This window comes from Moschus berezovskii, chromosome 14, assembly GCF_049115385.1.
Source record: "Moschus berezovskii isolate FMDL1 chromosome 14, NW_MosBer_1.0, whole genome shotgun sequence".
NCBI lineage: Eukaryota > Metazoa > Chordata > Mammalia > Artiodactyla > Moschidae > Moschus > Moschus berezovskii.
Genome location: NC_142473.1, coordinates 84,348,521 through 84,362,799, shown reverse-complemented (window position 1 = coordinate 84,362,799; position 14,279 = coordinate 84,348,521). Strand labels below are relative to the sequence as shown.

At 39.6% G+C, this 14,279-nt stretch overlaps 2 pseudogenes; both read left to right on the top strand.

Moving 5' to 3' along the window:
• The first annotated feature begins 286 nt into the window (after window positions 1-286).
• On the top strand, window positions 287-1,253 carry LOC148775726 (olfactory receptor 10AG1-like; annotated as a pseudogene).
• A 6,668-nt stretch (window positions 1,254-7,921) lies between these two features.
• Window positions 7,922-8,840, top strand: LOC129554105 (olfactory receptor 10AG1-like; annotated as a pseudogene).
• Window positions 8,841-14,279: the final 5,439 nt, after the last annotated feature.

Below are 14,279 nucleotides of genomic sequence, written 5' to 3'. Positions count from 1 at the left end.
CATGGGATCATAGAGTCAGACATGACTGAACAACTAACACTCTAACTTTTTTGACTTCAGACTGCATTCAGAAAGAATGCCCTAAAAGATATTTCAAGGGAGAGTTTATGGTGATAACACATGGATTATAAACTGAGAAAGGAGAAATGCATAAATAATAAAATTCTTAAATTAGAAACAACTGCATTGATCATGAAAATCACCCTGGATATCCCGATACAATTTATAAAAGAGGCACTGATCCCTGATGGTAAAAATAAAAAGCAGATAATACATTTACCCTTTTTCACAGATGGAACACCAAGAAAAAGCACCAGAAGGTAATCTCACCAAACAGATGGAATTTGTTCTCCTGGACTTTGCTGACGTTCCTCATCTCCAGAGGTTTTTATCTGGACTGTTCTTGCTCATCTATATAACTATCTTGATGGGAAATGGCATCATATTTCTGATAACAAAACTAGATCTGGTCTCCAGACTCCCATGTATTTTTTCCTCGGCAAATTTTCCCTTTTGGAAATCTGCTATGTGTCTGTTACACTCCCCAGAATGCTCGCGAGTCTTTGGACACAAAGAAGAACGATTTCCTTAGTTGCTTGTGCCACACAAATGTGCTTCTTTCTTATATTTGGAGCCACTGAGTGCTTCTTTCTGGCCGTGATGGCCTTTGACCGCTACGCGGCCATTTGCAGCCCTCTGCACTATCCTCTAGTCATGAGCTACAACGTGTGTATGCAGCTAGTGGCTGGCTCCTGGGTCAGTGGAATCCCAATCCAAATAGGCCAGACAGGCCAGGTTTTCTCTCTGCCCTTTTGTGGTTCTAACCTCATCAACCGCTTCTTCTGTGACATCCCTCCCATACTCAGGCTGGCCTGTGGGGACACTTTTCTGAATGAACTGCTGTCTTCACAGTTACTGTGCTGTTTGCCATGGCTCCATTTCTGTTGATACCGTTCTCCTACGGCAAAATCATCTCCACAATCCTTAAACTGCCATCAGCCACAAGTCGGGGCAAAGCCTTCTCCACCTGCTCAGCTCATCTTATGCTTGTGGCCTTGTTCTTCGGATCAGCCGTTGTCACATATTTAAGACCCAAGACCCAAGGCTCAGCAGGAACTGGCAAAGTGCTTTCTCTCCTCGACACGACTGTGACGCCTGTGCTTAACCCCATGATACACAGTCTAAGGAACAAGGATGTCACGACAGCACTGAGAAAATGGCCATGCAAATACCTTAGTTCATTGAAAAAATAAGTGGTATTTCAGAATTTGATTTCTTATATATTTGTTATAAATTTTCAATATTTATCTTAAACTCAATTTATCTGTCTATAAAGTGGTTCAGTTCAGTTCAGTTCAGTCGCTCAGTCGTGTCCGACTCTCCGCGACCCCATGAATCACAGCACGCCAGGCCTCCCTGTTCATCACCAACTCCCGGAGTTCACTCAAACTCATGTCCACAGAGTTGGTGATGCCATCCAGCCATCTCATTCTCCGTCGTCCCCTTCTCCTCCCGCCCCCAACCTTTCCCAGCATCAGACTCTTTTCCAGTGAGTCAACTCGTCGCATGAGGTGGCCAAAGTATTTCAGCTTCAGCTTTAGCATCAGTCCCTCCAATGAACATCCAGGATTGATCTCCTCTAGAATGGACTGGTTGGATCTCCTTGCAGTATAAGGGACTCTCAAGAGCCTTCTCCAACACCACAGTTCAAAAGCATCGATTCTTCGGCGATCAGCTTTCTTCACAGTCCAACTCTCACATCCATACATGACCATGGGAAAAACAATTGCCTGGACTAGATGGACCTTGGTTGGCAAAGTAATGTCTCTACTTTTTAATATACTATCAAGGTTGGTCATAACTTTCCTTCCAAGGAGCAAGCGTCTTTTAATTTCATGGCTGCAATCAGCATCTGCAGGGATTTTGGAGCCCCAAAAAATAAAGTCTGACACTGTTTCCACTGTTTTTCCATCTATTTCCCATGAAGTGATGGGACCAGATGCCATGATCTTTGTTTTCTGAATGTTGAGCTTCAAGCCAACATTTTCACTCTCCTCTTTCACTTTCATCAAGAGGCTTTCGAGTTCCTCTTCACTTTCTGCCATAAGAGTAGTGTCATCTGCATATCTGAGGTTATTGATATTTCTCCCAGCAATCTTGATTCCAGCTTGTGCTTCTTCCAGCCCAGCGTTCCTCATGATGTACTCTGCATAGAAGTTAAATAAGCAAGGTGACAATATACAACCTTGACATACTCCTTTTCCTATTTGGAACCAGTCTGTTGTTCCATATCCAGTTCTAACTGTTGCTTCCTGACCTGCATACAGGTTTCTCAAGAGGCAGGTCAGGTGGTCTGGGATTCCCATCTCTTTCAGAATGTTCCACAGTTTATTGTGATCCACACAGTCAAAGGCTTTGGCATAGTCAATGAAGCAGAAATACATGTTTTTCTGGAACTCTCTTGCTTTTTCCATGATCCAGCGGATGTTGGCAATTTGATCTCTGGTGCCTCTGCCTTTTCTAAAACCTGCTTGAACATTTGGGAGTTCACGGTTTACATATTGCTGAAGCCTGGCTTGGAGAATTTTGAGCATGACTTTGCTAGCGTGTGAGATGAGGGCAATTGTGCGGTAGTTTGAGCATTCTTTGGCATTGCCTTTCTTTGGGATTGGAATGAAGACTGACCTCTTCCAGTCCTGTGGCCACTGCTGAGTTTTCCAAATCTGCTGGCATATTGAGTGCAGCATAAAGTGGTAGTTATTACCAAAATAAAAATTACTTGTAACACTGAGAAACCTTTCTGTCTCCAGTTATACAGTTGTGTATGGGTCAAAAAATAGCAAATCTTCGCTTGGGAATTCTATAACTTTATTGTGAAATATTCTCTTGTAGTAAGAACTTTAGACAAGAATTGCTATAATAGGCCCAGTTGTAATACAGACTCAGCTATATCACTTATTGGAAAGCATATTATTCAGTCCCATAGAGCTGTCACAGAAATTTTCAAAACTAAGTTAGTGATGGACATTAATTAAAATGTTATGTATAGTTTGGCCTAGCAATTATTCTACAGAGAAATAGTTTCTTAGAGTGAAAAGTACCTCTCATTGGTAATGTGGTTTAATAAATGATGTTGCACAATGATATTAGTAATTATTAGGCGTCATTTATGTGTATATCATATTAAATCCATAATATGATTTGTTGAGTTGATAAAACAAAAGATATTATTGAAATCTTTACATATAATAAGATGAGCTTGGAAAAAGTGATGGGAATACTCATAAGTCATGGTTTTTTAATATATTTTCTTAGAGATGATAGTGGGGATAGGAAAGTTAGGGGAAAGAGGAAAGGATTTAAATTTTTGTAAAAGTAAGTATCTGCTATAAAAGCACAAGTATTGTACACGTTAAACCTTACACACACACATATTAGAAACGGCCAGTACAAAAGTCATCATAGTTAATTACAGAAATCACAGAGTAAATCATTCTATTTTTCCCTTTGTTTTATTGAAATTGTGCGGTTTATTAAAATAAGCTTGTGCTATTCAGGTAATCAAAATCAAACAATACATTTGTATTCATTCTGGACAAGGAAAATCACAATTATTAGTTGTGTGTGCTATTTCTGTAGTTACATATTTTTCAAAATTCCATGTATATATAATAATCCTTCATAAAGACAGACAACAGATCATTGCAGAAATATGACCTGTCACCATTCAGTTCAGTTCAGTTCAGTTACTCAGTCGTGTCCGACTCTCCACGACCCCATGAACCACAGCACGCCAGGCCTCCCTGTCCATCACCAACTCCCGGAGTTCACTCAAACTCATGTCCACAGAGTCGGTGATGCCATCCAGCCCTCTCATTCTCTGTCGTCCCCTTCTCCTCCCACCCCCAACCTTTCCCAACATCAGAGTCTTTTCCATTACTCAAAGTTAAAAAATATGATGAAGCTTGAACCGTTGCTTTTAAAGTTTATTCCCATAAAAATATATGTCAGTTCTGTTCACGTTTATATGGAGCTGGCTATTTCCAGATGTATATGGAGGTGCAGTACCACTTTCTCCTTGGGAAAAAACAACCAGATGACCTGTGACCAATTCTGATAATAAAGTGAAGAAGGAAGCACCAACTCTTATTGAGAACCAAGTAAACAATGAATCACCAAGATTCTCAGATAATACAGCCAACATAACCCACTAAAATCTAATGGAAACGACTGATTTCCATTAGGGGAGGTTAAAAGAAAGAGAAGTATAATAACAGCAACAAAATGCCAGAAACATTTCTAGGCAGAAGTTGGAGAAATCCTGAAACTATTATATGTTGAAAAGACTGAGGGCAAATAAGAGTGATATATTGGCGCATTATGACTTTTTGGGTAGATGCTGAAGTTCCACAAGCTAGAATTGTCAGTAGACAGCTTCAGAAATTATTTTCACTTTGGCCTGGCAACTAACAAACCGTATCTAAACGAGTTACCACATTCAGTGGCAAAGGCTTGCCAAGAATCTGTATCTGTATCACTTGTTTTTCAAGCACAATGAATGTGAGCAAATACTACCACTGCTTTGTAAATTACAAATATCTTTATTAGCAATATAATCTTTTGTTACTACTTTGCATTGTACTATTCCCAGAACAAGTCACTTATAATTCTGAGAATCTAAGCACACCCGCTTTTATTATTTAGAAACACAGAAACAGATATTCATTTATGTAGGTATACATGCTTGTCTGTGTGTGTCTGTGTGTGTACTTTAGGACACTATTGCTTTTGTGGACTGAAGCCAACTGACAACGAAGGATGGGAAGGTCAATAATATGTGCAAAGTCTTTCCAAGATTAATAGCCTGATTCGGGGAAAGTGAAAAGTGAATATGTCTTCATTGTGCATCTGGATTGTATTAATAGCTATGGATCTTTTGCTGGAAAAGAATATTCAGGGAATAATGGTAGACATCTTTTTCTTTCCTTCTTTTAAAGGTATCTGCATATTTATATTTATATAGGTATCATATGTATAATTGTTTCTTGGAATAGTGTTTTGCTATATGTAACCTTTATATCGATAAACTATTTCTTTAGCTGTGACATGAAAGCATGTAAGCTTATTTCACTATCATATAATTAGTGCAGAGAACATATATAGAAATAGAATAATAGAATTGGAAGATAAAGAGAAGGTGAACATATGGTCTAAGGGGAGAGTTGGAAAAAATATAAATTATGAAACAAACTTTCAGAGAGATGATGTTGAAATTTCAAAAAGGAAGATGATTGAGCTTTGCCATAATAAGCATTACACACAAAGGTATACATATTTATATACGTATATTTATATTTTGTGTTTAAAGCATTTAGATAGATGATAGATACACAGAGAAAAAGTTTGTGAATGTGCATGCAATAACACAGATGTGAAATTTTCTAGGTGGATTCATTGAACTAATTATATTTAGAATGATTAAGGTTGTCATATATGGCCTTCCCCAGTGGCTCAGTGGCAAAGAATCTGAGAGAAGTGCAGGAGCTGCAGGAGACATGAGTCTGATCCCTGGATTGGGAAGATACCTTGGAGAAGGGCACGGCAAACCATTCTAGTATTCTTGCCAGGAGAATCCCAGGGATAGAGGAGCCTGGCTATCTACAGCCCATAGGGTGGCACAACCAGACGCAACTGAAGTGACTTAGCATGCACACACAAGGTTGTCACACACACACACACACACACACACATATATATATATATATATATATATATATACAGTTGTTATTCAGTCGCTCAGTTGTGTCTGACTCTTTGTGAGTCCACGGACTGCAGCACGCAGGCTCCCCTATCCTTCGCCATCTCCCGGAGCTTGTTCAAACTCATGTCCATAGAATTAGAGATGCCATCCAGCCATCTCATCCTCTGTCGTTCCCTTCTCCTCCTGCCCTCACTCTTTCCCAGCATCAGGGACTTCTAATGAGTCGGCTCTTTGCATCAGGTGGCCAAAGTATTGGAGCTTTAGCTTCAGCATCAGTCCCTCCAATGAATATTCAGGACTGATTTCCTTTAGGATTGACTGGTTTGATCTTCTTGCAGTCTAAGGGACTCTCAAGTGTCTTCTCCAACACCATAGTTTAAAAGCATCAATTCTTTGGCACTCAGCCTTCCTTACAAAATGTGTCTTTCAGCCATCAAAAAGAATGCATTTGAATCAGTTCTAATGAGGTGGATAAATTGGAGCCTATTATACAGAGTGAAGTAATCCAGAAAGAAAAACATCAATACAGTATACTACTAATGCATATATATGGAATTTAGAAAGATGGTAACCTTAACCCTGTATACGAGACAGCAAAAGAGACATAGGTGTATAGAACAGTCTTTGGGACTCTGTGGGAGAGGGTGAAGGTGGGATGATTTGGGAGAATGGCATTGAAGCATGTATATTATCATATGTGAAGCGAATCACCAGTCCAGGTTCGACGCATGATACAGGACGCTTGGGGCTGGTGCACGGTGATGACCCGGAGGGAGGGTATGGGGAAGAGGGAGGTGTGAAGGGGGTTCAAGAAGGGGAACACATGTACACCCGGGGCAGATTCATGTCAATGTATGGCAAAACCAACCAATATATTAATGTAAAGTAAAAAAATAAATAAAATAAGATGTCTTTGAAGGTCATTATTCTGTGACAGCCAACATACTTGACAAAACAGAGAATCAATTAATAACTGCCTCATATATTGGATTTCCATACTGAAAGTATATGTAAACATTAGCAAACCACTGAATTTCTATGGAATAGCCATCATAGTCAACAAATGAGTCCGAAACAAAGTACTTGGATGCAATCTCAAAAGCAAGAGAATGATCTCTATTCATTTCCAAGGCAAGCCAATCAACATCACGGTAATCCAAGTCCATGCCCCAACCAGTAATGCTGAAGAAGCTGAAGTTGAATGGTTCTATGAAAAACTACAAGAACTTCTAGAACTTACACCCAAAAAATGATGTCCTTTTCATTATAGGGGACTGGAATGTAATAGTAGGAAGTCAAGAAACACCTGGGGTAACAGGCAAATTTGGTCTTGGAGTACAGAATGAAACAGGGCAAAGGCTAATAAAGTTTTGCCAAGAGAACACACTGGTCATAGCAAACACCCTCTGCCAACAACACAAGAGGACTCTACACATGGACATCACCAGATGGTCAACACCGAAATCAGATTGATTACCTTCTTTGCAGCCAAAGATGGAGAAACTCTATACAGTCAGCAAAAACAAGACTGGAAGCTAACTTAGGCTCAGATCATGAACTCCTTATTGCTAAATTCAGACTTAAATTGAAGAAAGTGGGGAAAAACACTAGACCATTCAGTTATGACCTAAATCAAATCCCTTATGACTGTACAGTGGAAGTGAGAAATAGATTTAAGGGACTAGATTTGATAGACAGAATGCCTGATGAACTATGGATGGAGGTTCGTGGCATTGTATAGGAGACAGGGATCAAGACCATCCCCAAGAAAAAGAAATGCAAAAAATGCTAAATGGCTGTCTAGGGAGGACTTACAAATAGCTGTGGAAAGAAGAGAAGTGAAAAGCAAAGGAGAAAAGGAGAGATATACCCATTTGAAGGCAGAGTTCCAAAGAATAGCAAGGAGAGATAAGAAAGCCTTCCTCAGTGATCAATGCAAAGAAATAGAGGAAAACAATGGAATGGGAATGACTAGAGATCTCTTCAAGAAAATTAGAGATATGTTTTCTTTAAAATATATTTAATATTAATGAAAATATATTTCTCTACACTTTCACAGGTCTTATTAATAATAGGTTTTGTTTCTTTAGGGAATTGGAAAAATAAGAGGACATAGAATCCTGTTTATACATAAGGAAACAAAAGTCAAAAAGTGAAATAATGGTACTTCTGATTGAATCATTCCCACAGATGAAATATGAAAAGTTGGATGCAGAAGACAACGTATCCACAGTTATACAATTTGTTCTCCTGGGGTTTTCTGACCTTCCAAACCTCCAAGGGTTACTATTTGGGGTGTTCTCCATCATTTATATCATTATCTTAACTGTAAATGGTCTCTTAATAATACTAATGAGGCTTGACCCTGCACTGCACAAACCCATGTATTTTTTCCTGGCAAATTTTTCCTCCTTGGAAAATTGTTACGTGTCCATCACTCTTCCTAGGATTCTGGTGAACCTTTGGACTCAGGACAGGAGCATTTCTGTGCTGGCCTGTGCGGCTCAAATGTGTTTCTTCCTTATCCTCGGAGCCACTGAGTGCTTCCTCCTGGCGGTGATGGCCTATGGCCGCTGTCCCCTGGTCATGAGCCCAAAGACGTGCCTCCAGCTGGCTGTGGGCTCCTGGGTCAGTGGGATCCCAGTGCAGATGGGCAAACGTGTTGGGTCTTCACTCTGCGTCTCTGCCATTTGAATGGGATTAACCCCTTTCGTGGCACCCCCCATTCTGGCGCTGGCCCGCGGGGACACTTCTGCTCATGAGCTGTCGGTCTATTGATAGTTCTGCTGGTTGCTGCGGTGCCTGTCATGTTAATGCTGGCCTCTTACAGTAAAATCGTCTGCCTGCACTGAGGCTGCCAACAGCCAGAAGAGCCAAAGCCTTCTCCACGTGTTCTTCTCACCTGTTGGTTATCTGCTGCCGTTACCGACTTAAGGCCCAAATCCAGTCACTCTGCAGGAACTAACAGACTGCCCTCCTGTTCTACACCGCAGTGACTCCGGTGTTAAATCCCATGATATACAGCCTTCGGAGCAAGGGTGTGATTGCAGCTTTGAGACAACTGTTACTTAAAATCTAGATTGAAAGCAGGAGGAGACGGGACCACAGAGGACAAGATGGTTGGATGGCATCACTGACTCACTGGACAACAGCTTGAGCAAACTCTAGGAGACAGTGAAGGACAGGGAAGCCTGGCGTGCTACAGTCCATGAGGTTACAAAGAGCTGGACTGCACTGAGGGACTGAAAACAATAAAAGTATAGAATGATGAGTATATTTATAAATGTTTTAACTGTTTGCCACACAGTTATCAGAGAAAGGTTTTAAATATCTATACTTTCCCCTTAAAAACTTAACCATTTCTAGCTTATAAGATACTTTAGATGGTTTAAAATAATCCACCGTTGACTGTGCTTAAATATTTATTGGGCTATCCTGGTGGCTCAGACGGTAAAGAATCTGCCTGCAATGCAGAAGACCTGGGTTTGATCCCTGGATTGGGAAGATCCCCTGGAGGAGGGAATGGCTACCCACTCAGTATTCTTGCCTGGAGAATCCCCACGGACTGAGGAGCCTGGCGGGCTAATTAGTGAAAAGATCTTCAATATTTCATATCTAAATAATCCTCTATTGTGAATAAAGAGTAATGTTCATTATATACTCTATGAAAAAGTAAAACAGAATTCAAGTTGTTAAGACTTTTGGCTTAAATATGCCTTAAAACATGCAAGATTCCTTACCTAAATCACAGCTTATATTTTTCCACTCTTACTGTTGGCACTTTTTGATTCAGTTGCATGGAAACTGACCAGTAGCAGTTAAATAATGACTATTTGAAGGAGGAATTGAGCAAGTGAAAGAGCGAATGCATATTACCATGCCTATGTCATAGCCCTATGTTAAAACCCCTGGCAAAGTCTAGAGACTTCAAAGAATCAATAGACACTAGGAATATGTTTATTTAGCCCACTATACCCTCATGAGGAATTACTTCAATCATCATACCAAAAGAAAATTTTTCATGTACTGAGTACTTTTCCTAAATGCATGTTATAGAAGAATCTCCCTGTTTGTCTCAACTCTTTTACTTTGTACATATTTCTATATTCTATGTAGCAATTTTGGCTCCAAAATAATCTGCTTTGAATTATTTCATCTTTTTCATGCCTTCCAAACTATGCCCTTATGCTAATTCATATTTTAAAAATAAAATATACGTGATTTTAATGTGAAGAAAATGTTAGAAGTTACTTTCAGAATTACACAAAGCTTCCACAATTGCATTTACATTAGTGTGCCTTGCCTAATCCTCTATATTTTTAACCTTTTCTAAGTGCTATAATTTTTAAACCTTTGAACTGATATTCACCAGGAAAATGAGCATCTGTCTGTCAATAGAATCACTAACAGGTATCCTCCCAATTCCATTCAGATGGCACGGTGGTAAAGAATCTGCCTGCCAATGCAGGAGATACAAGAGACACGAGTTCGATCCCTGGCTTAGGAAGTTACCCTGGAATAGGAAAGAAAAACTCACTCCAGTCTTCTTGCTTGTAAAATTCCATGAACAGAGGAGCCTGGTGGGCTACAGTCTAGGCGGTCACAAAGAGTCCGATACGACTGAGCACACACACACATAAGAGCCATCAGCAACTCCTTTAGAGAATATGTCCACTGGAAGTGCTTTTGACAATTATGCTCTTTTATTTTCTTCCAAATTTTACAGCAATCCTAAAAATGTATATAACATGAATGATTTTATTGATAATCTAGAAAAGTTTTTTTTAATGTATTTATTTTAATTGGAGGCTAATTACTTCACATTATTGTATTGGTTCTCCCAAACATTGACATGAATCTGCCCTGGGTGTACATGTGTTCACCATCTTGAACCCCCCTCCCACCTCCTCCCCATCCCATCCCTCTGGTTCATCCCAGTGCACCAGCCCTGAGCATCCTGTATCATGCATTGAACCTGGACTGGCGATTCGTTTCACATATGATAATATAGATGTTTCAATGCCATTCTCCCAAATCATCCCACCCTCGCCCTCTCCCACAGAGTAGACAGCAAAAGAGACACAGATTTATAGGACAATTATGCTCTTTTGTTGTTTTAGTTATAACTGTACACATGTGTATAAGGCAATGTTAGCTCCTGTTTTGAAGCTAGCAGTGGTCATGTATGGATGTGAGAGCTGGACTGTGAGGAAAGCTGATCGCCGAAGAATTGATGCTTTTGAACTGTGGTGTTGGAGAAGACTCTTGAGAGTCCCTTGGACTGCAAGAAGATCAAACCAGTCCATCCTAAAGGAGACCAGTCCCGGGTGTTCATTGGAAGGACTGATGCTAAAGCTAAAACTCCAATACTTTGGCCACCTCATGCGACGAGTTGGCTCACTGGAAAAGACTCTGATGCTGGGAGGGATTGGGGAAGGAGGAGAAGGGGATGACAGAGGATGAGATGGCTGGATGGCATCCCCGACTTGATGGACATGAGTTTGGGTGAACTCCGGGAGTTGGTGATAGACAGGGAGGCCTGGCATGCTGCAATTCATGGGGTCGCGGAGAGTCAGACACGACTGAGTGACTGAACTGAACTGAACTGAGTTGCTTTAGATGTAAGGTTGTTTATTTATGATTTTTCTTGTTTCCTGAGGAAGGACTGTATTACAATAAGTTTTCTTCTTAGAACTGCTTTTGCTGTGCACCTTAGGTTTTGGATTATCATGTTTTGTTGTCATTTGTCTCTAGGTATTTTTTGATTTCCTCTTTGTTTTCTTCAGTGATATTGGTTGTTTAGTCACATATAGTTAGCCTCCATATGTTTGTGTTTTTTACAGCTTTATCTTGTAATGGATTTCTCATATTGTCATTGGAAACAGATGCTTGTTATTATTTCAATTTTTAAAAATTTACTAAGTCTTGGTTTTTATCCATGATATGATCTATTGTGGAAAATGTTCCATGTTTACTTGAGATGAATGTGTATTCTGCTTCTTTCAGATGGAATGTCCTACAAATATCAAATCTATCTGGTCTATTGTGTTATTTAAGAGTTCAGTTCAGTTCAGTTCAGTTCAGTCGCTCAGTCATGTCCGACTCTCCGCGACCCCATGAATCACAGCACGCCAGGCCTCCCTGTCCATCACCAACTCCCGGAGTTCACTCAAACTCATGTCCACAGAGTCGGTGATGCCATCCAGCCATCTCATTCTCCGTCGTCCCCTTCTCCTCCCGCCCCCAACCTTTCCCAGCATCAGAGTCTTTTCCAGTGAGTCAACTCGTCTCATGAGGTGGCCAAAGTATTGGAGTTTCAGCTTTAGCATCAGTCCCTCCAATGAACATCCAGGATTGATCTCCTTTAGAATGGACTGGTTGGATCTCCTTGCAGTATAAGGGACTCTCAAGAGTCTTCTCCAACACCACAGTTCAAAAGCATCGATTCTTCGGCGATCAGAGTTGGTTTACTTATTAATTTTCTGCCTGGGTGATTCATCCATTGGTTTAATTTGAATGTTAGAGTCCCCCACTATTGTTGAGTTACTGCCAATTTCCCCTTTTATAGATATTAGCACTTGCCTTATATATTGAAGTGTTCCTGTGTTGGGTGCATATATATTTATAATTGTTATGTCTTCTTCATGTTCATTGTGTAGTGTCTTTCCTTGTCTCTTTTAACATTCTTTAAAGTCTATCTTGTCTGATATGAGTATTGCTTTTCCAGCTTTCTTTTGATTTTCATTTGCACAGACTACCTTCTTACATCCACTCATTTTCAGTCTGTATGTGTCTTTGGGTCTGAAGTCGGTTTCTTTGTGTATATCTTCTTGATGAGACTTAATTTGTTCAAACTCTTTGTTCAATTTTTATTAGATTGTTTGTTGTCTCACTGTCTGTGAGGACTCTTCATATACTTTGGCTACAAGTTCTTTGTCAGATTATATATGTGTGTGTGTGTGTGTGTGTGTGTATAGTTTTCAAACATTTTTCCTCAATCTTTGAATATACTTGCATTTATATATATATTCAAAAGCTTGCTTCTCTGATTTATTTTTGCACAATGTTCCACTTATCTTTTGCTACATAAACTGCATTTCAAAACTAGATAACTTGAGAGTGACCATTGACCACGTATGCGCAGTCATGTCTGATTCTTTGTGACCCCATGGATGGTAGCCTGGCAGGCTCCTCTGCCCAAATTTCCCAGGCAAGAATACTGGTGTGGATTGCCATTTTCTACTCCAGGGGGCTCTTCCCAACCCAAGGATCAAACCCACATCTCCTGCTAGACAGTCAGATTCTTTTCTACTGAGTCACCTGGGAAACCCTTGAATATGCATGCATTTATATATATTCAAAAGCTTGTTTCTCTGATTTATTTTTGCACACTGTTCTAGTTAGCTCTTCCTACATAAACTGTATTTCAAAACCAAATAGCTTAAGAGAATGACCACTGACTCCTTATTTTGTTCTTTCTCGTGTTTACTGAGGTTGCATGAAATATTCAGTGGAGAGACTGGCTAGGTTGCAAGTTCTTTAATAATTGACACTAGATGAGAATGTCTAGAAGATGGACTTAAATACTCCCTTTCGGTTCGTGTAATCTCAGAATGTGCCACACTGTTTAATCACGTGGCTAGTTGTAATAGTAATTCATGGCTTTCACATACTGTCTTCTTCAAGACAAGACCCAGAAGTGACTTACAATATTTCTGCTAATTTTTTTTTGTCAAAACAGATGAAGTATGGCAAAAAGTCAAAGAAGGATAAATATGTAATATAGATGAACCTTGAATATATTTCAATGAAGACAAGAAGGCTGATGAAAAGAATAACAACAACCAAAAAAAAAGCATGTTGCATAATTCTGTTTAAAAGGAGGCCAAGAATTGGAAAGCACAAATAATCAGAAAGTAAATTAGTAGTTGCCAGGCTCAGGGAGGAAGGACGGGAAAGTGACAGCTAATAAATATGGATTTCTTATTGTAATAATGAAAATGTTGTGCAAGTAAATACTGGTGATAACCTAAAAATAATAAAAATATAGTAAAAGCAAAGAACCGTATACATTAGAAGGGTGAATTTTATAATGTACACATTGCATTTCAGTAAAAAAGAAAACATGAACCAAGTGTGGTAATATCCTTAAATGAGATGTGAAGGAGACTCTAAAACACTATGAACAAATCTAACGAAACGGAAGTAATGCAGGGAGGATCTTTTTGAGTTTCAGTAGGTTTACTCTTTAACTAAAGAAAGACGAAACCGTTTCAGGATAACCGGGAAGCCCATCACACAAAAAAAATTCGCAACTTTCTTTTTACCATAGATCAATCTGATGACAGTAGTGAAGCATGAAAACTCAGTCTGTGCTAAGTGGCTTCTGATTCTCAGCGGGGAATACAGAAGCAGAAATATAATTAGTGAAATGTTTGTGTAACATCAAAGCAGAGGGGCAGGAACACAGGGATTTAAGTCCCAATGTACCTGGTAAAATAAGAGGCCATCTGCTTAT